At 43.6% G+C, this 27,279-nt stretch overlaps 18 non-coding genes across 18 annotated transcripts; all 18 read left to right on the top strand.

The window, feature by feature from the left end:
- The first annotated feature begins 933 nt into the window (after positions 1-933).
- Positions 934-1,005, top strand: trnap-ugg (transfer RNA proline (anticodon UGG)). Its single transcript has one exon. It is a non-coding gene; the product is annotated as a tRNA-Pro (tRNA).
- Positions 1,006-1,839: 834 nt separating this feature from the next.
- Positions 1,840-1,911, top strand: trnap-agg (transfer RNA proline (anticodon AGG)). The gene has a single exon. It is a non-coding gene; the product is annotated as a tRNA-Pro (tRNA).
- Positions 1,912-3,535: 1,624 nt separating this feature from the next.
- trnap-agg (transfer RNA proline (anticodon AGG)) lies at positions 3,536-3,607 on the top strand. The gene has a single exon. It is a non-coding gene; the product is annotated as a tRNA-Pro (tRNA).
- Positions 3,608-4,872: 1,265 nt separating this feature from the next.
- On the top strand, positions 4,873-4,944 carry trnap-ugg (transfer RNA proline (anticodon UGG)). Its single transcript has one exon. It is a non-coding gene; the product is annotated as a tRNA-Pro (tRNA).
- Positions 4,945-6,459: 1,515 nt separating this feature from the next.
- Positions 6,460-6,531, top strand: trnap-ugg (transfer RNA proline (anticodon UGG)). Its single transcript has one exon. It is a non-coding gene; the product is annotated as a tRNA-Pro (tRNA).
- Positions 6,532-7,250: 719 nt separating this feature from the next.
- On the top strand, positions 7,251-7,322 carry trnap-agg (transfer RNA proline (anticodon AGG)). The gene has a single exon. It is a non-coding gene; the product is annotated as a tRNA-Pro (tRNA).
- A 932-nt stretch (positions 7,323-8,254) lies between these two features.
- trnap-ugg (transfer RNA proline (anticodon UGG)) lies at positions 8,255-8,326 on the top strand. The gene has a single exon. It is a non-coding gene; the product is annotated as a tRNA-Pro (tRNA).
- A 2,397-nt stretch (positions 8,327-10,723) lies between these two features.
- trnap-agg (transfer RNA proline (anticodon AGG)) lies at positions 10,724-10,795 on the top strand. The gene has a single exon. It is a non-coding gene; the product is annotated as a tRNA-Pro (tRNA).
- A 1,265-nt stretch (positions 10,796-12,060) lies between these two features.
- Positions 12,061-12,132, top strand: trnap-ugg (transfer RNA proline (anticodon UGG)). The gene has a single exon. It is a non-coding gene; the product is annotated as a tRNA-Pro (tRNA).
- A 948-nt stretch (positions 12,133-13,080) lies between these two features.
- Positions 13,081-13,152, top strand: trnap-ugg (transfer RNA proline (anticodon UGG)). Its single transcript has one exon. It is a non-coding gene; the product is annotated as a tRNA-Pro (tRNA).
- A 2,167-nt stretch (positions 13,153-15,319) lies between these two features.
- Positions 15,320-15,391, top strand: trnap-ugg (transfer RNA proline (anticodon UGG)). Its single transcript has one exon. It is a non-coding gene; the product is annotated as a tRNA-Pro (tRNA).
- A 948-nt stretch (positions 15,392-16,339) lies between these two features.
- Positions 16,340-16,411, top strand: trnap-ugg (transfer RNA proline (anticodon UGG)). The gene has a single exon. It is a non-coding gene; the product is annotated as a tRNA-Pro (tRNA).
- An 834-nt stretch (positions 16,412-17,245) lies between these two features.
- On the top strand, positions 17,246-17,317 carry trnap-agg (transfer RNA proline (anticodon AGG)). Its single transcript has one exon. It is a non-coding gene; the product is annotated as a tRNA-Pro (tRNA).
- Positions 17,318-18,941: 1,624 nt separating this feature from the next.
- trnap-agg (transfer RNA proline (anticodon AGG)) lies at positions 18,942-19,013 on the top strand. Its single transcript has one exon. It is a non-coding gene; the product is annotated as a tRNA-Pro (tRNA).
- Positions 19,014-20,278: 1,265 nt separating this feature from the next.
- trnap-ugg (transfer RNA proline (anticodon UGG)) lies at positions 20,279-20,350 on the top strand. Its single transcript has one exon. It is a non-coding gene; the product is annotated as a tRNA-Pro (tRNA).
- Positions 20,351-22,881: 2,531 nt separating this feature from the next.
- Positions 22,882-22,953, top strand: trnap-agg (transfer RNA proline (anticodon AGG)). The gene has a single exon. It is a non-coding gene; the product is annotated as a tRNA-Pro (tRNA).
- A 1,265-nt stretch (positions 22,954-24,218) lies between these two features.
- trnap-ugg (transfer RNA proline (anticodon UGG)) lies at positions 24,219-24,290 on the top strand. Its single transcript has one exon. It is a non-coding gene; the product is annotated as a tRNA-Pro (tRNA).
- Positions 24,291-26,256: 1,966 nt separating this feature from the next.
- Positions 26,257-26,328, top strand: trnap-agg (transfer RNA proline (anticodon AGG)). Its single transcript has one exon. It is a non-coding gene; the product is annotated as a tRNA-Pro (tRNA).
- Positions 26,329-27,279: the final 951 nt, after the last annotated feature.

Here is a 27,279-nt window from a genome sequence, read left to right on the forward strand (position 1 = left end):
ATGCCTAGGTATAGTAAATTAGTCGTGGTTGTCATTTGTCTTGATTCAGTGGTTTGGACAAGAATGCAGCCAACAGTTCAGGAGGGCCTCAATTCCGCTTGCTCACCTTCACACAAGGGGTTGATTTTGTAAAGTCATTACGAGAGAAAGAAGCCTTTTTCCAGTTCTGTCTGAATTTGTCTGATTGCAGTTCAGTTTCATTGTACAGTGCTCCTACAGGTATGATTCTTGCTTAGGGTGCAAAATGTTTTGTGTGTGTGGTTTGAACACTCTTCGCAAAGGTGAAATTGAGGCAAAAAGACTGTCCTTGTTTGTTGAGACATTTCACCTTTCGTCCAAAAGATTTCTTCATTTCTTAACTGCTGGAAACAAAAGAAGCCTTTTGAACGAAAGGTAATCGTCTTCAACAAACAAGAAAAGTCCAATTGTCTCGATTCAACCTTTGTGGCTTTGCCTGATCTGGATGACTGACAATCGAGAGACAGTCTGAAGGCATTTTGAACAATGCAATCGCCTCTTCTCGGTCAACACGGGAATACCCTATTTGATCCAATGGAAAATGTAAGTGGCCAAACCTAGCTGCTCGAAATCTGCTCAACAAATGTGGGAGCGGGTGGGGTCCTGCGTCTTCAACAAACAAGAAAAATCCAATCGCCTCTCTTCAACCTTTGTGGTTTTGCCTGATCTGGATGACTGAGAATCGAGAGACAGTCTGAAGACATGTTGAATAATGCAGTCTTTGTGCTTGTCAAGCATCAATGCTAGCCATTTTCAATTCCTGGAAGAGGGCTACTGGAGGGCTCGGTCAACATGGGAAGACCCTATTTGATTCAATGTAAAATGTCATTGGCCAAACCTAGCTCCTCGAAATATGCTCAACACATCTTGGGGCGGGTGCGGTTCTAGATTTACATACTTCAACTTTTAGTACAGGGCTCGTTGGTCTAGGCGTATGATTCTCGCTTTGGGTGCGAGAGGTCCCGGGTTCAAATCCCGGACGAGCCCTTGAATTGAACTTCTTTGCCCAGGTATAGTAAATTAGTCGCGGTTGTCATTTGTCTTGATTCAGTGGTTTGGAAAAGAAAGCAGCCAACAGTTCAGGAGGGCCTCAATTCCGCTTGCTCACCTTCACACAAGGGGTTGATTTTGTAAAGTCATTACGATAGAAAGAAGCCTTTTTCCAGTTGTGTCTGAATTTGTCTGATTGCAGTTCAGTTTCATTGTACAGTGCTCCTACAGGTATGATTCTTGCTTAGGGTGCAAAATGTTTTGTGTTTGTGGTTTGAACACTCTTCGCAAAGGTGAAATTGAGGCAAAAAGACTGTCCTTGTTTGTTGAGACATTTCACCTTTCGTCCAAAAGATTTCTTCAGTTCTGAACTGCTGTAAACTGAAGAAGCCTTTTGAACGAAAGGTAAAGCGTCTTCAACAAACAAGAAAAGTCCAATCGCCTCGATTCAACCTTTGTGGTTTTGCCTGATCTGGATGACTGAGAATCGAGAGACAGTCTGAAGACATGTTGAATAATGCAGTCTTTGTGCTAGTCAAGCATCAATGCTAGCTATTCTCAATGACTGGAAGTGGGCTACTGGAGGGCTCGGTCAACATGAGAAGACCCTATTTGATTCAATGTAAAATGTAATTGGCCAAACCTAGCTGCTCGAAATCTGCTCAACAAATGTGGGAGCGGGTGCGGTTCTAGATTTACATACTTCAACTGTTAGTACAGGGCTCGTTGGTCTAGGCGTATGATTCGCCCAAACCGAGCTGCTCGAAATCTGGTCAACAAATCTGGGAGCATGTGGGGTCCTGGATTTACATACTTCAACTTTTAATACAGGGCTTGTTGGTCTAGGGGTATGATTCTCGCTGAGGGTGCGAGAGGTCCCGGGTTCAAATCCCGGACGAGCCCTTGAATTGAACTTCTATGCCCAGGTATAGTAAATTAGTCGTGGTTGTCATTTGTCTTGATTCAGTGGTTTGGACAAGAAAGCAGCCAACAGTTCAGGAGGGCCTCATTTCCGCTTGCTCACCTTCACACAAGGGGTTGATTTTGTAAAGTCATTACGATAGAAAGAAGCCTTTTTCCAGTTGTGTCTGAATTTGTCTGATTGCAGTTCAGTTTCATTGTACAGTGCTCCTACAGGTATGATTCTTGCTTAGGGTGCAAAATGTTTTGTGTATGTGGTTTGAACACTCTTCGCAAAGGTGAAATTGAGGCAAAAAGACTGTCCTTGTTTGTTGAGACATTTCACCTTTGTCCAAAAGATTTCTTCAGTTCTGCACTGCTGTAAACTGAAGAAGCCTTTTGAACGAAAGGTGAAGCGTCTTCAACAAACAAGAAAAGTCCAATCGCCTCGATTCAACCTTTGTGGTTTTGCCTGATCTGGATGACTGAGAATCGAGAGACAGTCTGAAGACATGTTGAATAATGCAGTCTTTGTGCTAGTCAAGCATCAATGTTAGCCATTTTCAATGACTGGAAGAGGGCTACTGGAGGGCTCGGTCAACATGGGAAGACCCTATTTGATTCAATGTAAAATGTAATTGGCCAAACCTAGCTGCTTGAAATCTGGTCAACACATCTTAGGGCGGATGCGGTTATAGATTTACATACTTCAACTGTTGGTACAAGGCTTGTTGGTCGAGGTGTATGATTCTCGCTTTGGGTGCGAGAGGTCCCGGGTTCAAATCCCGGACGAGCCCTTGAATTGAACTTCTATGCCCAGGTATAGTAAATTAGTCGTGGTTGTCATTTGTCTTGATTCAGTGGTTTGGACAAGAAAGCAGCCAACAGTTCAGGAGGGCCTCAATTCCGCTTGCTCACCTTCACACAAGGGGTTGATTTTGTAAAGTCATTACGATAGAAAGAAGCCTTTTTCCAGTTGTGTCTGAATTTGTCTGATTGCAGTTCAGTTTCATTGTACAGTGCTCCTACAGGTATGATTCTTGCTTAGGGTGCAAAATGTTTTGTGTGTGTGGTTTGAACACTTCGCAAAGGTGAAATTGAGGCAAAAAGACTGTACTTGTTTGTTGAGACATTTCACCTTTCGTCCAAAAGATTTCTTCTTCTGAACTGCTGTAAACTGAAGAAGCCTTTTGAACGAAAGGTGAAGCGTCTTCAACAAACAAGAAAAGTCCAATCGCCTCGATTCAACCTTTGTGGTTTTGCCTGATCTGGATGACTGAGAATCGAGAGACAGTCGAAAGACATGTTGAATAATGCAGTCTTTGTGCTAGTCAAGCATCAATGCTAGCCATTTTCAATGACTGGAAGAGGGCTACTGGAGGGCTCGATCAACATGGGAAGACCCTATTTGATTCAATGTAAAATGTAATTGGCCAAACCTCGCTGCTCGAAATCTGCTCAACACATCTTGGGGCGGGTGCGGTTCTAGATTTACATACTTCAACTTTTAGTATAGGGCTCGTTGGTCTAGGCGTATGATTCGCCCAAACCGAGCTGCTCGAAATCTGGTCAACAAATCTGGGAGCATGTGGGGTCCTGGATTTACATACTTCAACTTTTAATACAGGGCTTGTTGGTCTAGGGGTATGATTCTCGCTGAGGGTGCGAGAGGTCCCGGGTTCAAATCCCGGACGAGCCCTTGAATTGAACTTCTATGCCCAGGTATAGTAAATTAGTCGTGGTTGTCATTTGTCTTGATTCAGTGGTTTGGACAAGAAAGCAGCCAACAGTTCAGGAGGGCCTCATTTCCGCTTGCTCACCTTCACACAAGGGGTTGATTTTGTAAAGTCATTACGATAGAAAGAAGCCTTTTTCCAGTTGTGTCTGAATTTGTCTGATTGCAGTTCAGTTTCATTGTACAGTGCTCCTACAGGTATGATTCTTGCTTAGGGTGCAAAATGTTTTGTGTATGTGGTTTGAACACTCTTCGCAAAGGTGAAATTGAGGCAAAAAGACTGTCCTTGTTTGTTGAGACATTTCACCTTTGTCCAAAAGATTTCTTCAGTTCTGCACTGCTGTAAACTGAAGAAGCCTTTTGAACGAAAGGTGAAGCGTCTTCAACAAACAAGAAAAGTCCAATCGCCTCGATTCAACCTTTGTGGTTTTGCCTGATCTGGATGACTGAGAATCGAGAGACAGTTTGAAGACATGTTGAATAATGCAGTCTTTTTGCTAGTCAAGCATCAATGCTAGCTGTTCTCAATGACTGGAAGTGGGCTACTGGAGGGCTCGGTCAACATGAGAAGACCCTATTTGATTCAATGTAAAATGTAATTGGCCAAACCTAGCTGCTCGAAATCTGGTCAACAAATCTGGGAGCATGTGGGGTCCTGGATTTACATACTTCAACTTTTAATACAGGGCTCGTTGGTCTAGGGGTATGATTCTCGCTTAGGATGTGAGAGGTCCCGGGTTGAAATCCCGGACGAGCACTTAAGTTGAAAGTGTATACCCAGGAACAGGAAATTAGTCATGATTGAGTGGTTTTCATTCTTCTTGATTCAGTGGTTTGGACAAGATCCAATGGATAATGTAAGTGGCCAAACCTAGCTGCTCGAAATCTGCTCAACAAATGTGGGAGCAGGTGGGGTCCTGCGTCTTCAACAAACAAGAAAAGTCCAATCGCCTCTCTTCAACCTTTGTGGTTTTGCCTGATCTGGATGACTGAGAATCGAGAGACAGTCGAAAGACATGTTGAATAATGCAGTCTTTGTGCTAGTCAAGCATCAATGCTAGCCATTTTCAATGACTGGAAGAGGGCTACTGGAGGGCTCGGTCAACATGGGAAGACCCTATTTGATTCAATGTAAAATGTCATTGGCCAAACCTCGCTGCTCGAAATCTGCTCAACACATCTTGGGGCGGGTGCGGTTCTAGATTTACATACTTCAACTTTTAGTACAGGGCTCGTTGGTCTAGGCGTATGATTCTCGCTTTGGGTGTGAGAGGTCCCGGGTTCAAATCCCGGACGAGCCCTTGAATTGAACTTCTATGCCTAGGTATAGTAAATTAGTCGTGGTTGTCATTTGTCTTGATTCAGTGGTTTGGACAAGAATGCAGCCAACAGTTCAGGAGGGCCTCAATTACGCTTGCTCACCTTCACACAAGGGGTTGATTTTGTAAAGTCATTACGAGAGAAAGAAGCCTTTTTCCAGTTCTGTCTGAATTTGTCTGATTGCAGTTCAGTTTCATTGTACAGTGCTCCTACAGGTATGATTCTTGCTTAGGGTGCAAAATGTTTTGTGTGTGTGGTTTGAACACTCTTCGCAAAGGTGAAATTGAGGCAAAAAGACTGTCCTTGTTTGTTGAGACATTTCACCTTTCGTCCAAAAGATTTCTTCAGTTCTTAACTGCTGGAAACAAAAGAAGCCTTTTGAACGAAAGGTAATCGTCTTCAACAAACAAGAAAAGTCCAATTGTCTCGATTCAACCTTTGTGGCTTTGCCTGATCTGGATGACTGAGAATCGAGAGACAGTCTGAAGACATGTTGAATAATGCAGTCTTTGTGCTAGTCAAGCATCAATGTTAGCCATTTTCAATGACTGGAAGAGGGCTACTGGAGGGCTCGGTCAACATGGGAAGACCCTATTTGATTCAATGTAAAATGTCATTGGCCAAACCTCGCTGCTCGAAATCTGCTCAACACATCTTGGGGCGGGTGCGGTTCTAGATTTACATACTTCAACTTTTAGTACAGGGCTCGTTGGTCTAGGCGTATGATTCTCGCTTTGGGTGCGAGAGGTCCCGGTTTCAAATCCCGGACGAGCCCTTGAATTGAACTTCTATGCCCAGGTATAGTAAATTAGTCGTGGTTGTCATTTGTCTTGATTCAGTGGTTTGGACAAGAATGCAGCCAACAGTTCAGGAGGGCCTCAATTCCGCTTGCTCACCTTCACACAAGGGGGTAATTTTGTAAAGTCATTACAATAGAAAGAAGCCTTTTTCCAGTTGTGTCTGAATTTGTCTGATTGCAGTTCAGTTTCATTGTACAGTGCTCCTACAGGTATGATTCTTGCTTAGGGTGCAAAATGTTTTGTGTGTGTGGTTTGAACACTTCGCAAAGGTGAAATTGAGGCAAAAAGACTGTACTTGTTTGTTGAGACATTTCACCTTTTGTCCAAAAGATTTCTTCAGTTCTGCACTGCTGTAAACTGAAGAAGCCTTTTGAACGAAAGGTGAAGCGTCTTCAACAAACAAGAAAAGTCCAATCGCCTCGATTCAACCTTTGTGGTTTTGCCTGATCTGGATGACTGAGAATCGAGAGACAGTCTGAAGACATGTTGAATAATGCAGTCTTTGTGCTAGTCAAGTATCAATGCTAGCCATTTTCAATGACTGGAAGAGGGCTACTGGAGGGCTCGGTCAACATGGGAAGACCCTATTTGATTCAATGTAAAATGTAATTGGCCAAACCTCGCTGCTCGAAATCTGGTCAACACATCTTGGGGCGGGTGCGGTTCTAGATTTACATACTTCAAGTATTAGTACAAGGCTCGTTGGTCTAGGTGTATGATTCTCGCTTTGGTTGCGAGAGGTCCCGGGTTCAAATCCCGGACGAGCCCTTGAATTGAACTTCTATGCCCAGGTATAGTAAATTAGTCGTGGTTGTCATTTGTCTTGATTTAGTGGTTTGGACAAGAAAGCAGCCAACAGTTCAGAAGGGCCTCAATTCCGCTTGCTCACCTTCACACAAGGCGTTGATTTTGTAAAGTCATTACGATAGAAAGAAGCCTTTTTCCAGTTGTGTCTGAATTTGTCTGATTGCAGTTCAGTTTCATTGTACAGTGCTCCTACAGGTATGATTCTTGCTTAGGGTGCAAAATGTTTTGTGTGTGTGGTTTGAACACTTCGCAAAGGTGAAATTGAGGCAAAAAGACTGTACTTGTTTGTTGAGACATTTCACCTTTCGTCCAAAAGATTTCTTCTTCTGAACTGCTGTAAACTGAAGAAGCCTTTTGAACGAAAGGTGAAGCGTCTTCAACAAACAAGAAAAGTCCAATCGCCTCGATTCAACCTTTGTGGTTTTGCCTGATCTGGATGACTGAGAATCGAGAGACAGTCGAAAGACATGTTGAATAATGCAGTCTTTGTGCTAGTCAAGCATCAATGCTAGCCATTTTCAATGACTGGAAGAGGGCTACTGGAGGGCTCGGTCAACATGGGAAGACCCTATTTGAGTCAATGTAAAATGTAATTGGCCAAACCTAGCTGCTCGAAATCTGCTCAACAAATGTGGGAGCGGGTGCGGTTCTAGATTTACATACTTCAACTTTTAGGACAGTGCTCGTTGGTCTAGGGGTATGATTCTCGCTTAGGGTGCGAGAGGTCCCGGGTTCAAATCCCGGACGAGCCCTTGAGTTGAAACTCTATAGCCACGTACAGGAAATTTGTCTTGATTCAGTGGTTTGGACAAGAAAGCAGCCAACAGTTCAGGAGGGCCTCAATTCCGCTTGCTCACCTTCACACAAGGGGTTGATTTTGTAAAGTCATTACGAGAGAAAGAAGCCTTTTTCCAGTTCTGTCTGAATTTGTCTGATTGCAGTTCAGTTTCATTGTACAGTGCTCCTACAGGTATGATTCTTGCTTAGGGTGCAAAATGTTTTGTGTGTGTGGTTTGAACACTCTTCGCAAAGGTGAAATTGAGGCAAAAAGACTGTCCTTGTTTGTTGAGACATTTCACCTTTCGTCCAAAAGATTTCTTCAGTTCTTAACTGCTGGAAACAAAAGAAGCCTTTTGAACGAAAGGTAATCGTCTTCAACAAACAAGAAAAGTCCAATTGTCTCGATTCAACCTTTGTGGCTTTGCCTGATCTGGATGACTGACAATCGAGAGACAGTCTGAAGGCATTTTGAACAATGCAATCGCCTCTTCTCGGTCAACACGGGAATACCCTATTTGATCCAATGGAAAATGTAAGTGGCCAAACCTCGCTGCTCGAAATCTGCTCAACAAATGTGGGAGCGGGTGGGGTCCTGCGTCTTCAACAAACAAGAAAAGTCCAATCGCCTCTCTTCAACCTTTGTGGTTTTGCCTGATCTGGATGACTGAGAATCGAGAGACAGTCGAAAGACATGTTGAATAATGCAGTCTTTGTGCTAGTCAAGCATCAATGCTAGCCATTTTCAATGACTGGAAGAGGGCTACTGGAGGGCTCGGTCAACATGGGAAGACCCTATTTGATTCAATGTAAAATGTCATTGGCCAAACCTCGCTGCTCGAAATCTGCTCAACACATCTTGGGGCGGGTGCGGTTCTAGATTTACATACTTCAACTTTTAGTACAGGGCTCGTTGGTCTAGGCGTATGATTCTCGCTTTGGGTGCGAGAGGTCCCGGGTTCAAATCCCGGACGAGCCCTTGAATTGAACTTCTATGCCCAGGTATAGTAAATTAGTCGTGGTTGTCATTTGTCTTGATTCAGTGGTTTGGACAAGAATGCAGCCAACAGTTCAGGAGGGCCTCAATTCCGCTTGCTCACCTTCACACAAGGGGGTAATTTTGTAAAGTCATTACAATAGAAAGAAGCCTTTTTCCAGTTGTGTCTGAATTTGTCTGATTGCAGTTCAGTTTCATTGTACAGTGCTCCTACAGGTATGATTCTTGCTTAGGGTGCAAAATGTTTTGTGTGTGTGGTTTGAACACTTCGCAAAGGTGAAATTGAGGCAAAAAGACTGTACTTGTTTGTTGAGACATTTCACCTTTCGTCCAAAAGATTTCTTCAGTTCTGCACTGCTGTAAACTGAAGAAGCCTTTTGAACGAAAGGTGAAGCGTCTTCAACAAACAAGAAAAGTCCAATCGCCTCGATTCAACCTTTGTGGTTTTGCCTGATCTGGATGACTGAGAATCGAGAGACAGTCTGAAGACATGTTGAATAATGCAGTCTTTGTGCTAGTCAAGTATCAATGCTAGCCATTTTCAATGACTGGAAGAGGGCTACTGGAGGGCTCGGTCAACATGGGAAGACCCTATTTGATTCAATGTAAAATGTAATTGGCCAAACCTCGCTGCTCGAAATCTGGTCAACACATCTTGGGGCGGGTGCGGTTCTAGATTTACATACTTCAAGTATTAGTACAAGGCTCGTTGGTCTAGGCGTATGATTCTCGCTTTGGGTGTGAGAGGTCCCGGGTTCAAATCCCAGGGGCTGCCCAGGTATAGTAAATTAGTTGTGGTTGTCATTTGTCTTGATTCAGTGGTTTGGACAAGAAAGCAGCCAACAGTTCAGGAGGGCCTCATTTCCGCTTGCTCACCTTCACACAAGGGGTTGATTTTGTAAAGTCATTACGATAGAAAGAAGCCTTTTTCCAGTTGTGTCTGAATTTGTCTGATTGCAGTTCAGTTTCATTGTACAGTGCTCCTACAGGTATGATTCTTGCTTAGGGTGCAAAATGTTTTGTGTATGTGGTTTGAACACTCTTCGCAAAGGTGAAATTGAGGCAAAAAGACTGTCCTTGTTTGTTGAGACATTTCACCTTTGTCCAAAAGATTTCTTCAGTTCTGCACTGCTGTAAACTGAAGAAGCCTTTTGAACGAAAGGTGAAGCGTCTTCAACAAACAAGAAAAGTCCAATCGCCTCGATTCAACCTTTGTGGTTTTGCCTGATCTGGATGACTGAGAATCGAGAGACAGTCTGAAGACATGTTGAATAATGCAGTCTTTGTGCTAGTCAAGCATCAATGTTAGCCATTTTCAATGACTGGAAGAGGGCTACTGGAGGGCTCGGTCAACATGGGAAGACCCTATTTGATTCAATGTAAAATGTAATTGGCCAAACCTAGCTGCTTGAAATCTGGTCAACACATCTTAGGGCGGATGCGGTTATAGATTTACATACTTCAACTGTTGGTACAAGGCTTGTTGGTCGAGGTGTATGATTCTCGCTTTGGGTGCGAGAGGTCCCGGGTTCAAATCCCGGACGAGCCCTTGAATTGAACTTCTATGCCCAGGTATAGTAAATTAGTCGTGGTTGTCATTTGTCTTGATTCAGTGGTTTGGACAAGAAAGCAGCCAACAGTTCAGGAGGGCCTCAATTCCGCTTGCTCACCTTCACACAAGGGGTTGATTTTGTAAAGTCATTACGATAGAAAGAAGCCTTTTTCCAGTTGTGTCTGAATTTGTCTGATTGCAGTTCAGTTTCATTGTACAGTGCTCCTACAGGTATGATTCTTGCTTAGGGTGCAAAATGTTTTGTGTGTGTGGTTTGAACACTTCGCAAAGGTGAAATTGAGGCAAAAAGACTGTACTTGTTTGTTGAGACATTTCACCTTTCGTCCAAAAGATTTCTTCTTCTGAACTGCTGTAAACTGAAGAAGCCTTTTGAACGAAAGGTGAAGCGTCTTCAACAAACAAGAAAAGTCCAATCGCCTCGATTCAACCTTTGTGGTTTTGCCTGATCTGGATGACTGAGAATCGAGAGACAGTCGAAAGACATGTTGAATAATGCAGTCTTTGTGCTAGTCAAGCATCAATGCTAGCCATTTTCAATGACTGGAAGAGGGCTACTGGAGGGCTCGATCAACATGGGAAGACCCTATTTGATTCAATGTAAAATGTAATTGGCCAAACCTCGCTGCTCGAAATCTGCTCAACACATCTTGGGGCGGGTGCGGTTCTAGATTTACATACTTCAACTTTTAGTATAGGGCTCGTTGGTCTAGGCGTATGATTCGCCCAAACCGAGCTGCTCGAAATCTGGTCAACAAATCTGGGAGCATGTGGGGTCCTGGATTTACATACTTCAACTTTTAATACAGGGCTTGTTGGTCTAGGGGTATGATTCTCGCTGAGGGTGCGAGAGGTCCCGGGTTCAAATCCCGGACGAGCCCTTGAATTGAACTTCTATGCCCAGGTATAGTAAATTAGTCGTGGTTGTCATTTGTCTTGATTCAGTGGTTTGGACAAGAAAGCAGCCAACAGTTCAGGAGGGCCTCATTTCCGCTTGCTCACCTTCACACAAGGGGTTGATTTTGTAAAGTCATTACGATAGAAAGAAGCCTTTTTCCAGTTGTGTCTGAATTTGTCTGATTGCAGTTCAGTTTCATTGTACAGTGCTCCTACAGGTATGATTCTTGCTTAGGGTGCAAAATGTTTTGTGTATGTGGTTTGAACACTCTTCGCAAAGGTGAAATTGAGGCAAAAAGACTGTCCTTGTTTGTTGAGACATTTCACCTTTGTCCAAAAGATTTCTTCAGTTCTGCACTGCTGTAAACTGAAGAAGCCTTTTGAACGAAAGGTGAAGCGTCTTCAACAAACAAGAAAAGTCCAATCGCCTCGATTCAACCTTTGTGGTTTTGCCTGATCTGGATGACTGAGAATCGAGAGACAGTTTGAAGACATGTTGAATAATGCAGTCTTTTTGCTAGTCAAGCATCAATGCTAGCTGTTCTCAATGACTGGAAGTGGGCTACTGGAGGGCTCGGTCAACATGAGAAGACCCTATTTGATTCAATGTAAAATGTAATTGGCCAAACCTAGCTGCTCGAAATCTGGTCAACAAATCTGGGAGCATGTGGGGTCCTGGATTTACATACTTCAACTTTTAATACAGGGCTCGTTGGTCTAGGGGTATGATTCTCGCTTAGGATGTGAGAGGTCCCGGGTTGAAATCCCGGACGAGCACTTAAGTTGAAAGTGTATACCCAGGAACAGGAAATTAGTCATGATTGAGTGGTTTTCATTCTTCTTGATTCAGTGGTTTGGACAAGATCCAATGGATAATGTAAGTGGCCAAACCTAGCTGCTCGAAATCTGCTCAACAAATGTGGGAGCAGGTGGGGTCCTGCGTCTTCAACAAACAAGAAAAGTCCAATCGCCTCTCTTCAACCTTTGTGGTTTTGCCTGATCTGGATGACTGAGAATCGAGAGACAGTCGAAAGACATGTTGAATAATGCAGTCTTTGTGCTAGTCAAGCATCAATGCTAGCCATTTTCAATGACTGGAAGAGGGCTACTGGAGGGCTCGGTCAACATGGGAAGACCCTATTTGATTCAATGTAAAATGTCATTGGCCAAACCTCGCTGCTCGAAATCTGCTCAACACATCTTGGGGCGGGTGCGGTTCTAGATTTACATACTTCAACTTTTAGTACAGGGCTCGTTGGTCTAGGCGTATGATTCTCGCTTTGGGTGTGAGAGGTCCCGGGTTCAAATCCCGGACGAGCCCTTGAATTGAACTTCTATGCCTAGGTATAGTAAATTAGTCGTGGTTGTCATTTGTCTTGATTCAGTGGTTTGGACAAGAATGCAGCCAACAGTTCAGGAGGGCCTCAATTCCGCTTGCTCACCTTCACACAAGGGGTTGATTTTGTAAAGTCATTACGAGAGAAAGAAGCCTTTTTCCAGTTCTGTCTGAATTTGTCTGATTGCAGTTCAGTTTCATTGTACAGTGCTCCTACAGGTATGATTCTTGCTTAGGGTGCAAAATGTTTTGTGTGTGTGGTTTGAACACTCTTCGCAAAGGTGAAATTGAGGCAAAAAGACTGTCCTTGTTTGTTGAGACATTTCACCTTTCGTCCAAAAGATTTCTTCAGTTCTTAACTGCTGGAAACAAAAGAAGCCTTTTGAACGAAAGGTAATCGTCTTCAACAAACAAGAAAAGTCCAATTGTCTCGATTCAACCTTTGTGGCTTTGCCTGATCTGGATGACTGACAATCGAGAGACAGTCTGAAGGCATTTTGAACAATGCAATCGCCTCTTCTCGGTCAACACGGGAATACCCTATTTGATCCAATGGAAAATGTAAGTGGCCAAACCTAGCTGCTCGAAATCTGCTCAACAAATGTGGGAGCGGGTGGGGTCCTGCGTCTTCAACAAACAAGAAAAATCCAATCGCCTCTCTTCAACCTTTGTGGTTTTGCCTGATCTGGATGACTGAGAATCGAGAGACAGTCTGAAGACATGTTGAATAATGCAGTCTTTGTGCTTGTCAAGCATCAATGCTAGCCATTTTCAATGACTGGAAGAGGGCTACTGGAGGGCTCGGTCAACATGGGAAGACCCTATTTGATTCAATGTAAAATGTCATTGGCCAAACCTAGCTCCTCGAAATATGCTCAACACATCTTGGGGCGGGTGCGGTTCTAGATTTACATACTTCAACTTTTAGTACAGGGCTCGTTGGTCTAGGCGTATGATTCTCGCTTTGGGTGCGAGAGGTCCCGGGTTCAAATCCCGGACGAGCCCTTGAATTGAACTTCTTTGCCCAGGTATAGTAAATTAGTCGCGGTTGTCATTTGTCTTGATTCAGTGGTTTGGACAAGAAAGCAGCCAACAGTTCAGGAGGGCCTCAATTCCGCTTGCTCACCTTCACACAAGGGGTTGATTTTGTAAAGTCATTACGATAGAAAGAAGCCTTTTTCCAGTTGTGTCTGAATTTGTCTGATTGCAGTTCAGTTTCATTGTACAGTGCTCCTACAGGTATGATTCTTGCTTAGGGTGCAAAATGTTTTGTGTGTGTGGTTTGAACACTTCGCAAAGGTGAAATTGAGGCAAAAAGACTGTACTTGTTTGTTGAGACATTTCACCTTTCGTCCAAAAGATTTCTTCTTCTGAACTGCTGTAAACTGAAGAAGCCTTTTGAACGAAAGGTGAAGCGTCTTCAACAAACAAGAAAAGTCCAATCGCCTCGATTCAACCTTTGTGGTTTTGCCTGATCTGGATGACTGAGAATCGAGAGACAGTCGAAAGACATGTTGAATAATGCAGTCTTTGTGCTAGTCAAGCATCAATGCTAGCCATTTTCAATGACTGGAAGAGGGCTACTGGAGGGCTCGGTCAACATGGGAAGACCCTATTTGATTCAATGTAAAATGTAATTGGCCAAACCTCGCTGCTCGAAATCTGCTCAACACATCTTGGGGCGGGTGCGGTTCTAGATTTACATACTTCAACTTTTAGTATAGGGCTCGTTGGTCTAGGCGTATGATTCGCCCAAACCGAGCTGCTCGAAATCTGGTCAACAAATCTGGGAGCATGTGGGGTCCTGGATTTACATAGTTCAACTTTTAACACAGGGCTCGTTGGTCTAGGGGTATGATTCTCGCTTAGGGTGCGAGAGGTCGAATCCCGGACGAGCCCTTGAGTTGAAACTCTATAGCCACGTACAGGAAATTTGTCATGATTGAGTGGTTGTCATTTGTCTTGATTCAGTGGTTTGGACAAGAAAGCAGCCAACAGTTCAGGAGGGCCTCAATTCCGCTTGCTCACCTTCACACAAGGGGTTGATTTTGTAAAGTCATTACGATAGAAAGAAGCCTTTTTCCAGTTGTGTCTGAATTTGTCTGATTGCAGTTCAGTTTCATTGTACAGTGCTCCTACAGGTATGATTCTTGCTTAGGGTGCAAAATGTTTTGTGTATGTGGTTTGAACACTCTTCGCAAAGGTGAAATTGAGGCAAAAAGACTGTCCTTGTTTGTTGAGACATTTCACCTTTGTCCAAAAGATTTCTTCAGTTCTGCACTGCTGTAAACTGAAGAAGCCTTTTGAACGAAAGGTGAAGCGTCTTCAACAAACAAGAAAAGTCCAATCGCCTCGATTCAACCTTTGTGGTTTTGCCTGATCTGGATGACTGAGAATCGAGAGACAGTTTGAAGACATGTTGAATAATGCAGTCTTTTTGCTAGTCAAGCATCAATGCTAGCTGTTCTCAATGACTGGAAGTGGGCTACTGGAGGGCTCGGTCAACATGAGAAGACCCTATTTGATTCAATGTAAAATGTAATTGGCCAAACCTAGCTGCTCGAAATCTGGTCAACAAATCTGGGAGCATGTGGGGTCCTGGATTTACATACTTCAACTTTTAATACAGGGCTCGTTGGTCTAGGGGTATGATTCTCGCTTAGGATGTGAGAGGTCCCGGGTTGAAATCCCGGACGAGCACTTAAGTTGAAAGTGTATACCCAGGAACAGGAAATTAGTCATGATTGAGTGGTTTTCATTCTTCTTGATTCAGTGGTTTGGACAAGATCCAATGGATAATGTAAGTGGCCAAACCTAGCTGCTCGAAATCTGCTCAACAAATGTGGGAGCAGGTGGGGTCCTGCGTCTTCAACAAACAAGAAAAGTCCAATCGCCTCTCTTCAACCTTTGTGGTTTTGCCTGATCTGGATGACTGAGAATCGAGAGACAGTCGAAAGACATGTTGAATAATGCAGTCTTTGTGCTAGTCAAGCATCAATGCTAGCCATTTTCAATGACTGGAAGAGGGCTACTGGAGGGCTCGGTCAACATGGGAAGACCCTATTTGATTCAATGTAAAATGTCATTGGCCAAACCTCGCTGCTCGAAATCTGCTCAACACATCTTGGGGCGGGTGCGGTTCTAGATTTACATACTTCAACTTTTAGTACAGGGCTCGTTGGTCTAGGCGTATGATTCTCGCTTTGGGTGTGAGAGGTCCCGGGTTCAAATCCCGGACGAGCCCTTGAATTGAACTTCTATGCCTAGGTATAGTAAATTAGTCGTGGTTGTCATTTGTCTTGATTCAGTGGTTTGGACAAGAATGCAGCCAACAGTTCAGGAGGGCCTCAATTCCGCTTGCTCACCTTCACACAAGGGGTTGATTTTGTAAAGTCATTACGAGAGAAAGAAGCCTTTTTCCAGTTCTGTCTGAATTTGTCTGATTGCAGTTCAGTTTCATTGTACAGTGCTCCTACAGGTATGATTCTTGCTTAGGGTGCAAAATGTTTTGTGTGTGTGGTTTGAACACTCTTCGCAAAGGTGAAATTGAGGCAAAAAGACTGTCCTTGTTTGTTGAGACATTTCACCTTTCGTCCAAAAGATTTCTTCAGTTCTTAACTGCTGGAAACAAAAGAAGCCTTTTGAACGAAAGGTAATCGTCTTCAACAAACAAGAAAAGTCCAATTGTCTCGATTCAACCTTTGTGGCTTTGCCTGATCTGGATGACTGACAATCGAGAGACAGTCTGAAGGCATTTTGAACAATGCAATCGCCTCTTCTCGGTCAACACGGGAATACCCTATTTGATCCAATGGAAAATGTAAGTGGCCAAACCTAGCTGCTCGAAATCTGCTCAACAAATGTGGGAGCGGGTGGGGTCCTGCGTCTTCAACAAACAAGAAAAATCCAATCGCCTCTCTTCAACCTTTGTGGTTTTGCCTGATCTGGATGACTGAGAATCGAGAGACAGTCTGAAGACATGTTGAATAATGCAGTCTTTGTGCTTGTCAAGCATCAATGCTAGCCATTTTCAATGACTGGAAGAGGGCTACTGGAGGGCTCGGTCAACATGGGAAGACCCTATTTGATTCAATGTAAAATGTCATTGGCCAAACCTAGCTCCTCGAAATATGCTCAACACATCTTGGGGCGGGTGCGGTTCTAGATTTACATACTTCAACTTTTAGTACAGGGCTCGTTGGTCTAGGCGTATGATTCTCGCTTTGGGTGCGAGAGGTCCCGGGTTCAAATCCCGGACGAGCCCTTGAATTGAACTTCTTTGCCCAGGTATAGTAAATTAGTCGCGGTTGTCATTTGTCTTGATTCAGTGGTTTGGAAAAGAAAGCAGCCAACAGTTCAGGAGGGCCTCAATTCCGCTTGCTCACCTTCACACAAGGTGTTGATTTTGTAAAGTCATTACGATAGAAAGAAGCCTTTTTCCAGTTGTGTCTGAATTTGTCTGATTGCAGTTCAGTTTCATTGTACAGTGCTCCTACAGGTATGATTCTTGCTTAGGGTGCAAAATGTTTTGTGTTTGTGGTTTGAACACTCTTCGCAAAGGTGAAATTGAGGCAAAAAGACTGTCCTTGTTTGTTGAGACATTTCACCTTTCGTCCAAAAGATTTCTTCAGTTCTGAACTGCTGTAAACTGAAGAAGCCTTTTGAACGAAAGGTAAAGCGTCTTCAACAAACAAGAAAAGTCCAATCGCCTCGATTCAACCTTTGTGGTTTTGCCTGATCTGGATGACTGAGAATCGAGAGACAGTCTGAAGACATGTTGAATAATGCAGTCTTTGTGCTAGTCAAGCATCAATGCTAGCTATTCTCAATGACTGGAAGTGGGCTACTGGAGGGCTCGGTCAACATGAGAAGACCCTATTTGATTCAATGTAAAATGTAATTGGCCAAACCTAGCTGCTCGAAATCTGCTCAACAAATGTGGGAGCGGGTGCGGTTCTAGATTTACATACTTCAACTGTTAGTACAGGGCTCGTTGGTCTAGGCGTATGATTCGCCCAAACCGAGCTGCTCGAAATCTGGTCAACAAATCTGGGAGCATGTGGGGTCCTGGATTTACATACTTCAACTTTTAATACAGGGCTTGTTGGTCTAGGGGTATGATTCTCGCTGAGGGTGCGAGAGGTCCCGGGTTCAAATCCCGGACGAGCCCTTGAATTGAACTTCTATGCCCAGGTATAGTAAATTAGTCGTGGTTGTCATTTGTCTTGATTCAGTGGTTTGGACAAGAAAGCAGCCAACAGTTCAGGAGGGCCTCATTTCCGCTTGCTCACCTTCACACAAGGGGTTGATTTTGTAAAGTCATTACGATAGAAAGAAGCCTTTTTCCAGTTGTGTCTGAATTTGTCTGATTGCAGTTCAGTTTCATTGTACAGTGCTCCTACAGGTATGATTCTTGCTTAGGGTGCAAAATGTTTTGTGTATGTGGTTTGAACACTCTTCGCAAAGGTGAAATTGAGGCAAAAAGACTGTCCTTGTTTGTTGAGACATTTCACCTTTGTCCAAAAGATTTCTTCAGTTCTGCACTGCTGTAAACTGAAGAAGCCTTTTGAACGAAAGGTGAAGCGTCTTCAACAAACAAGAAAAGTCCAATCGCCTCGATTCAACCTTTGTGGTTTTGCCTGATCTGGATGACTGAGAATCGAGAGACAGTCTGAAGACATGTTGAATAATGCAGTCTTTGTGCTAGTCAAGCATCAATGTTAGCCATTTTCAATGACTGGAAGAGGGCTACTGGAGGGCTCGGTCAACATGGGAAGACCCTATTTGATTCAATGTAAAATGTAATTGGCCAAACCTAGCTGCTTGAAATCTGGTCAACACATCTTAGGGCGGATGCGGTTATAGATTTACATACTTCAACTGTTGGTACAAGGCTTGTTGGTCGAGGTGTATGATTCTCGCTTTGGGTGCGAGAGGTCCCGGGTTCAAATCCCGGACGAGCCCTTGAATTGAACTTCTATGCCCAGGTATAGTAAATTAGTCGTGGTTGTCATTTGTCTTGATTCAGTGGTTTGGACAAGAAAGCAGCCAACAGTTCAGGAGGGCCTCAATTCCGCTTGCTCACCTTCACACAAGGGGTTGATTTTGTAAAGTCATTACGATAGAAAGAAGCCTTTTTCCAGTTGTGTCTGAATTTGTCTGATTGCAGTTCAGTTTCATTGTACAGTGCTCCTACAGGTATGATTCTTGCTTAGGGTGCAAAATGTTTTGTGTGTGTGGTTTGAACACTTCGCAAAGGTGAAATTGAGGCAAAAAGACTGTACTTGTTTGTTGAGACATTTCACCTTTCGTCCAAAAGATTTCTTCTTCTGAACTGCTGTAAACTGAAGAAGCCTTTTGAACGAAAGGTGAAGCGTCTTCAACAAACAAGAAAAGTCCAATCGCCTCGATTCAACCTTTGTGGTTTTGCCTGATCTGGATGACTGAGAATCGAGAGACAGTTTGAAGACATGTTGAATAATGCAGTCTTTTTGCTAGTCAAGCATCAATGCTAGCTGTTCTCAATGACTGGAAGTGGGCTACTGGAGGGCTCGGTCAACATGAGAAGACCCTATTTGATTCAATGTAAAATGTAATTGGCCAAACCTAGCTGCTCGAAATCTGCTCAACACATCTTGGGGCGGGTGCGGTTCTAGATTTACATACTTCAACTTTTAGTATAGGGCTCGTTGGTCTAGGCGTATGATTCGCCCAAACCGAGCTGCTCGAAATCTGGTCAACAAATCTGGGAGCATGTGGGGTCCTGGATTTACATACTTCAACTTTTAATACAGGGCTTGTTGGTCTAGGGGTATGATTCTCGCTTAGGGTGCGAGAGGTCCCGGGTTCAAATCCCGGACGAGCCCTGGAATTGAACTTCTATGCCCAGGTATAGTAAATTAGTCGTGGTTGTCATTTTTCTTGATTCAGTGGTTTGGACAAGAAAGCAGCCAACAGTTCAGGAGGGCCTCATTTCCGCTTGCTCACCTTCACACAAGGGGTTGATTTTGTAAAGTCATTACGATAGAAAGAAGCCTTTTTCCAGTTGTGTCTGAATTTGTCTGATTGCAGTTCAGTTTCATTGTACAGTGCTCCTACAGGTATGATTCTTGCTTAGGGTGCAAAATGTTTTGTGTATGTGGTTTGAACACTCTTCGCAAAGGTGAAATTGAGGCAAAAAGACTGTCCTTGTTTGTTGAGACATTTCACCTTTGTCCAAAAGATTTCTTCAGTTCTGCACTGCTGTAAACTGAAGAAGCCTTTTGAACGAAAGGTGAAGCGTCTTCAACAAACAAGAAAAGTCCAATCGCCTCGATTCAACCTTTGTGGTTTTGCCTGATCTGGATGACTGAGAATCGAGAGACAGTTTGAAGACATGTTGAATAATGCAGTCTTTTTGCTAGTCAAGCATCAATGCTAGCTGTTCTCAATGACTGGAAGTGGGCTACTGGAGGGCTCGGTCAACATGAGAAGACCCTATTTGATTCAATGTAAAATGTAATTGGCCAAACCTAGCTGCTCGAAATCTGGTTAACAAATCTGGGAGCATGTGGGGTCCTGGATTTACATACTTCAACTTTTAATACAGGGCTCGTTGGTCTAGGGGTATGATTCTCGCTTAGGATGTGAGAGGTCCCGGGTTGAAATCCCGGACGAGCACTTAAGTTGAAAGTGTATACCCAGGAACAGGAAATTAGTCATGATTGAGTGGTTTTCATTCTTCTTGATTCAGTGGTTTGGACAAGATCCAATGGATAATGTAAGTGGCCAAACCTAGCTGCTCGAAATCTGCTCAACAAATGTGGGAGCAGGTGGGGTCCTGCGTCTTCAACAAACAAGAAAAGTCCAATCGCCTCTCTTCAACCTTTGTGGTTTTGCCTGATCTGGATGACTGAGAATCGAGAGACAGTCGAAAGACATGTTGAATAATGCAGTCTTTGTGCTAGTCAAGCATCAATGCTAGCCATTTTCAATGACTGGAAGAGGGCTACTGGAGGGCTCGGTCAACATGGGAAGACCCTATTTGATTCAATGTAAAATGTCATTGGCCAAACCTAGCTCCTCGAAATATGCTCAACACATCTTGGGGCGGGTGCGGTTCTAGATTTACATACTTCAACTTTTAGTACAGGGCTCGTTGGTCTAGGCGTATGATTCTCGCTTTGGGTGCGAGAGGTCCCGGGTTCAAATCCCGGACGAGCCCTTGAATTGAACTTCTTTACCCAGGTATAGTAAATTAGTCGCGGTTGTCATTTGTCTTGATTCAGTGGTTTGGAAAAGAAAGCAGCCAACAGTTCAGGAGGGCCTCAATTCCGCTTGCTCACCTTCACACAAGGGGTTGATTTTGTAAAGTCATTACGATAGAAAGAAGCCTTTTTCCAGTTGTGTCTGAATTTGTCTGATTGCAGTTCAGTTTCATTGTACAGTGCTCCTACAGGTATGATTCTTGCTTAGGGTGCAAAATGTTTTGTGTTTGTGGTTTGAACACTCTTCGCAAAGGTGAAATTGAGGCAAAAAGACTGTCCTTGTTTGTTGAGACATTTCACCTTTCGTCCAAAAGATTTCTTCAGTTCTGAACTGCTGTAAACTGAAGAAGCCTTTTGAACGAAAGGTAAAGCGTCTTCAACAAACAAGAAAAGTCCAATCGCCTCGATTCAACCTTTGTGGTTTTGCCTGATCTGGATGACTGAGAATCGAGAGACAGTCTGAAGACATGTTGAATAATGCAGTCTTTGTGCTAGTCAAGCATCAATGCTAGCTATTCTCAATGACTGGAAGTGGGCTACTGGAGGGCTCGGTCAACATGAGAAGACCCTATTTGATTCAATGTAAAATGTAATTGGCCAAACCTAGCTGCTCGAAATCTGCTCAACAAATGTGGGAGCGGGTGCGGTTCTAGATTTACATACTTCAACTGTTAGTACAGGGCTCGTTGGTCTAGGCGTATGATTCGGCCAAACCGAGCTGCTCGAAATCTGGTCAACAAATCTGGGAGCATGTGGGGTCCTGGATTTACATAGTTCAACTTTTAACACAGGGCTCGTTGGTCTAGGGGTATGATTCTCGCTTAGGGTGCGAGAGGTCGAATCCCGGACGAGCCCTTGAGTTGAAACTCTATAGCCACGTACAGGAAATTTGTCATGATTGAGTGGTTGTCATTTGTCTTGATTCAGTGGTTTGGACAAGAAAGCAGCCAACAGTTCAGGAGGGCCTCAATTCCGCTTGCTCACCTTCACACAAGGGGTTGATTTTGTAAAGTCATTACGAGAGAAAGAAGCCTTTTTCCCATTTCTGTCTGAATTTGTCTGATTGCAGTTCAGTTTCATTGTACAGTGCTCCTACAGGTATGATTCTTGCTTAGGGTGCAAAATGTTTTGTGTGTGTGGTTTGAACACTCTTCGCAAAGGTGAAATTGAGGCAAAAAGACTGTCCTTGTTTGTTGAGACATTTCACCTTTCGTCCAAAAGATTTCTTCAGTTCTTAACTGCTGGAAACAAAAGAAGCCTTTTGAACAAAAGGTAATCGTCTTCAACAAACAAGAAAAGTCCAATTGTCTCGATTCAACCTTTGTGGTTTTGCCTGATCTGGATGACTGAGAATCGAGAGACAGTCTGAAGACATGTTGAATAATGCAGTCTTTGTGCTAGTCAAGCATCAATGTTAGCCATTTTCAATGACTGGAAGAGGGCTACTGGAGGGCTCGGTCAACATGGGAAGACCCTATTTGATTCAATGTAAAATGTAATTGGCCAAACCTAGCTGCTTGAAATCTGGTCAACACATCTTAGGGCGGATGCGGTTATAGATTTACATACTTCAACTGTTGGTACAAGGCTTGTTGGTCGAGGTGTATGATTCTCGCTTTGGGTGCGAGAGGTCCCGGGTTCAAATCCCGGACGAGCCCTTGAATTGAACTTCTATGCCCAGGTATAGTAAATTAGTCGTGGTTGTCATTTGTCTTGATTCAGTGGTTTGGACAAGAAAGCAGCCAACAGTTCAGGAGGGCCTCAATTCCGCTTGCTCACCTTCACACAAGGGGTTGATTTTGTAAAGTCATTACGATAGAAAGAAGCCTTTTTCCAGTTGTGTCTGAATTTGTCTGATTGCAGTTCAGTTTCATTGTACAGTGCTCCTACAGGTATGATTCTTGCTTAGGGTGCAAAATGTTTTGTGTGTGTGGTTTGAACACTTCGCAAAGGTGAAATTGAGGCAAAAAGACTGTACTTGTTTGTTGAGACATTTCACCTTTCGTCCAAAAGATTTCTTCTTCTGAACTGCTGTAAACTGAAGAAGCCTTTTGAACGAAAGGTGAAGCGTCTTCAACAAACAAGAAAAGTCCAATCGCCTCGATTCAACCTTTGTGGTTTTGCCTGATCTGGATGACTGAGAATCGAGAGACAGTTTGAAGACATGTTGAATAATGCAGTCTTTTTGCTAGTCAAGCATCAATGCTAGCTGTTCTCAATGACTGGAAGTGGGCTACTGGAGGGCTCGGTCAACATGAGAAGACCCTATTTGATTCAATGTAAAATGTAATTGGCCAAACCTAGCTGCTCGAAATCTGCTCAACACATCTTGGGGCGGGTGCGGTTCTAGATTTACATACTTCAACTTTTAGTATAGGGCTCGTTGGTCTAGGCGTATGATTCGCCCAAACCGAGCTGCTCGAAATCTGGTCAACAAATCTGGGAGCATGTGGGGTCCTGGATTTACATACTTCAACTTTTAATACAGGGCTTGTTGGTCTAGGGGTATGATTCTCGCTTAGGGTGCGAGAGGTCCCGGGTTCAAATCCCGGACGAGCCCTGGAATTGAACTTCTATGCCCAGGTATAGTAAATTAGTCGTGGTTGTCATTTTTCTTGATTCAGTGGTTTGGACAAGAAAGCAGCCAACAGTTCAGGAGGGCCTCATTTCCGCTTGCTCACCTTCACACAAGGGGTTGATTTTGTAAAGTCATTACGATAGAAAGAAGCCTTTTTCCAGTTGTGTCTGAATTTGTCTGATTGCAGTTCAGTTTCATTGTACAGTGCTCCTACAGGTATGATTCTTGCTTAGGGTGCAAAATGTTTTGTGTATGTGGTTTGAACACTCTTCGCAAAGGTGAAATTGAGGCAAAAAGACTGTCCTTGTTTGTTGAGACATTTCACCTTTGTCCAAAAGATTTCTTCAGTTCTGCACTGCTGTAAACTGAAGAAGCCTTTTGAACGAAAGGTGAAGCGTCTTCAACAAACAAGAAAAGTCCAATCGCCTCGATTCAACCTTTGTGGTTTTGCCTGATCTGGATGACTGAGAATCGAGAGACAGTTTGAAGACATGTTGAATAATGCAGTCTTTTTGCTAGTCAAGCATCAATGCTAGCTGTTCTCAATGACTGGAAGTGGGCTACTGGAGGGCTCGGTCAACATGAGAAGACCCTATTTGATTCAATGTAAAATGTAATTGGCCAAACCTAGCTGCTCGAAATCTGGTTAACAAATCTGGGAGCATGTGGGGTCCTGGATTTACATACTTCAACTTTTAATACAGGGCTCGTTGGTCTAGGGGTATGATTCTCGCTTAGGATGTGAGAGGTCCCGGGTTGAAATCCCGGACGAGCACTTAAGTTGAAAGTGTATACCCAGGAACAGGAAATTAGTCATGATTGAGTGGTTTTCATTCTTCTTGATTCAGTGGTTTGGACAAGATCCAATGGATAATGTAAGTGGCCAAACCTAGCTGCTCGAAATCTGCTCAACAAATGTGGGAGCAGGTGGGGTCCTGCGTCTTCAACAAACAAGAAAAGTCCAATCGCCTCTCTTCAACCTTTGTGGTTTTGCCTGATCTGGATGACTGAGAATCGAGAGACAGTCGAAAGACATGTTGAATAATGCAGTCTTTGTGCTAGTCAAGCATCAATGCTAGCCATTTTCAATGACTGGAAGAGGGCTACTGGAGGGCTCGGTCAACATGGGAAGACCCTATTTGATTCAATGTAAAATGTCATTGGCCAAACCTAGCTCCTCGAAATATGCTCAACACATCTTGGGGCGGGTGCGGTTCTAGATTTACATACTTCAACTTTTAGTACAGGGCTCGTTGGTCTAGGCGTATGATTCTCGCTTTGGGTGCGAGAGGTCCTGGGTTCAAATCCCGGACGAGCCCTTGAATTGAACTTCTTTACCCAGGTATAGTAAATTAGTCGCGGTTGTCATTTGTCTTGATTCAGTGGTTTGGAAAAGAAAGCAGCCAACAGTTCAGGAGGGCCTCAATTCCGCTTGCTCACCTTCACACAAGGGGTTGATTTTGTAAAGTCATTACGATAGAAAGAAGCCTTTTTCCAGTTGTGTCTGAATTTGTCTGATTGCAGTTCAGTTTCATTGTACAGTGCTCCTACAGGTATGATTCTTGCTTAGGGTGCAAAATGTTTTGTGTTTGTGGTTTGAACACTCTTCGCAAAGGTGAAATTGAGGCAAAAAGACTGTCCTTGTTTGTTGAGACATTTCACCTTTCGTCCAAAAGATTTCTTCAGTTCTGAACTGCTGTAAACTGAAGAAGCCTTTTGAACGAAAGGTAAAGCGTCTTCAACAAACAAGAAAAGTCCAATCGCCTCGATTCAACCTTTGTGGTTTTGCCTGATCTGGATGACTGAGAATCGAGAGACAGTCTGAAGACATGTTGAATAATGCAGTCTTTGTGCTAGTCAAGCATCAATGCTAGCTATTCTCAATGACTGGAAGTGGGCTACTGGAGGGCTCGGTCAACATGAGAAGACCCTATTTGATTCAATGTAAAATGTAATTGGCCAAACCTAGCTGCTCGAAATCTGCTCAACAAATGTGGGAGCGGGTGCGGTTCTAGATTTACATACTTCAACTGTTAGTACAGGGCTCGTTGGTCTAGGCGTATGATTCGGCCAAACCGAGCTGCTCGAAATCTGGTCAACAAATCTGGGAGCATGTGGGGTCCTGGATTTACATAGTTCAACTTTTAACACAGGGCTCGTTGGTCTAGGGGTATGATTCTCGCTTAGGGTGCGAGAGGTCGAATCCCGGACGAGCCCTTGAGTTGAAACTCTATAGCCACGTACAGGAAATTTGTCATGATTGAGTGGTTGTCATTTGTCTTGATTCAGTGGTTTGGACAAGAAAGCAGCCAACAGTTCAGGAGGGCCTCAATTCCGCTTGCTCACCTTCACACAAGGGGTTGATTTTGTAAAGTCATTACGAGAGAAAGAAGCCTTTTTCCCATTTCTGTCTGAATTTGTCTGATTGCAGTTCAGTTTCATTGTACAGTGCTCCTACAGGTATGATTCTTGCTTAGGGTGCAAAATGTTTTGTGTGTGTGGTTTGAACACTCTTCGCAAAGGTGAAATTGAGGCAAAAAGACTGTCCTTGTTTGTTGAGACATTTCACCTTTCGTCCAAAAGATTTCTTCAGTTCTTAACTGCTGGAAACAAAAGAAGCCTTTTGAACAAAAGGTAATCGTCTTCAACAAACAAGAAAAGTCCAATTGTCTCGATTCAACCTTTGTGGTTTTGCCTGATCTGGATGACTGACAATCGAGAGACAGTCTGAAGGCATTTTGAACAATGCAATCGCATCTTCTCGGTCAACACGGGAATACCCTATTTGATCCAATGGAAAATGTAAGTGGCCAAACCTAGCTGCTCGAAATCTGCTCAACAAATGTGGGAGCGGGTGGGGTCCTGCGTCTTCAACAAACAAGAAAAGTCCAATCGCCTCTCTTCAACCTTTGTAGTTTTGCCTGATCTGGATGACTGAGAATCGAGAGACAGTCGAAAGACATGTTGAATAATGCAGTCTTTGTGCTAGTCAAGCATCAATGCTAGCCATTTTCAATGACTGGAAGAGGGCTACTGGAGGGCTCGGTCAACATGGGAAGACCCTATTTGATTCAATGTAAAATGTAATTGGCCAAACCTCGCTGCTCGAAATCTGCTCAACACATCTTGGGGCGGGTGCGGTTCTAGATTTACATACTTCAACTTTTAGTATAGGGCTCGTTGGTCTAGGCGTATGATTCGCCCAAACCGAGCTGCTCGAAATCTGGTCAACAAATCTGGGAGCATGTGGGGTCCTGGATTTACATACTTCAACTTTTAATACAGGGCTTGTTGGTCTAGGGGTATGATTCTCGCTTAGGGTGCGAGAGGTCCCGGGTTCAAATCCCGGACGAGCCCTTGAATTGAACTTCTATGCCCAGGTATAGTAAATTAGTCGTGGTTGTCATTTGTCTTGATTCAGTGGTTTGGACAAGAAAGCAGCCAACAGTTCAGGAGGGCCTCATTTCCGCTTGCTCACCTTCACACAAGGGGTTGATTTTGTAAAGTCATTACGATAGAAAGAAGCCTTTTTCCAGTTGTGTCTGATTTTATCTGATTGCAGTTCAGTTTCATTGTACAGTGCTCCTACAGGTATGATTCTTGCTTAGGGTGCAAAATGTTTTGTGTATGTGGTTTGAACACTCTTCGCAAAGGTGAAATTGAGGCAAAAAGACTGTCCTTGTTTGTTGAGACATTTCACCTTTGTCCAAAAGATTTCTTCAGTTCTGCACTGCTGTAAACTGAAGAAGCCTTTTGAACGAAAGGTGAAGCGTCTTCAACAAACAAGAAAAGTCCAATCGCCTCGATTCAACCTTTGTGGTTTTGCCTGATCTGGATGACTGAGAATCGAGAGACAGTTTGAAGACATGTTGAATAATGCAGTCTTTTTGCTAGTCAAGCATCAATGCTAGCTATTCTCAATGACTGGAAGTGGGCTACTGGAGGGCTCGGTCAACATGAGAAGACCCTATTTGATTCAATGTAAAATGTAATTGGCCAAACCTAGCTGCTCGAAATCTGGTCAACAAATCTGGGAGCATGTGGGGTCCTGGATTTACATACTTCAACTTTTAATACAGGGCTCGTTGGTCTAGGGGTATGATTCTCGCTTAGGATGTGAGAGGTCCCGGGTTGAAATCCCGGACGAGCACTTAAGTTGAAAGTGTATACCCAGGAACAGGAAATTAGTCATGATTGAGTGGTTTTCATTCTTCTTGATTCAGTGGTTTGGACAAGATCCAATGGATAATGTAAGTGGCCAAACCTAGCTGCTCGAAATCTGCTCAACAAATGTGGGAGCAGGTGGGG

This window comes from Dunckerocampus dactyliophorus, chromosome 10 (assembly GCF_027744805.1).
Source record: "Dunckerocampus dactyliophorus isolate RoL2022-P2 chromosome 10, RoL_Ddac_1.1, whole genome shotgun sequence".
In the NCBI taxonomy this organism is placed as follows: Eukaryota; Metazoa; Chordata; class Actinopteri; order Syngnathiformes; family Syngnathidae; genus Dunckerocampus; species Dunckerocampus dactyliophorus.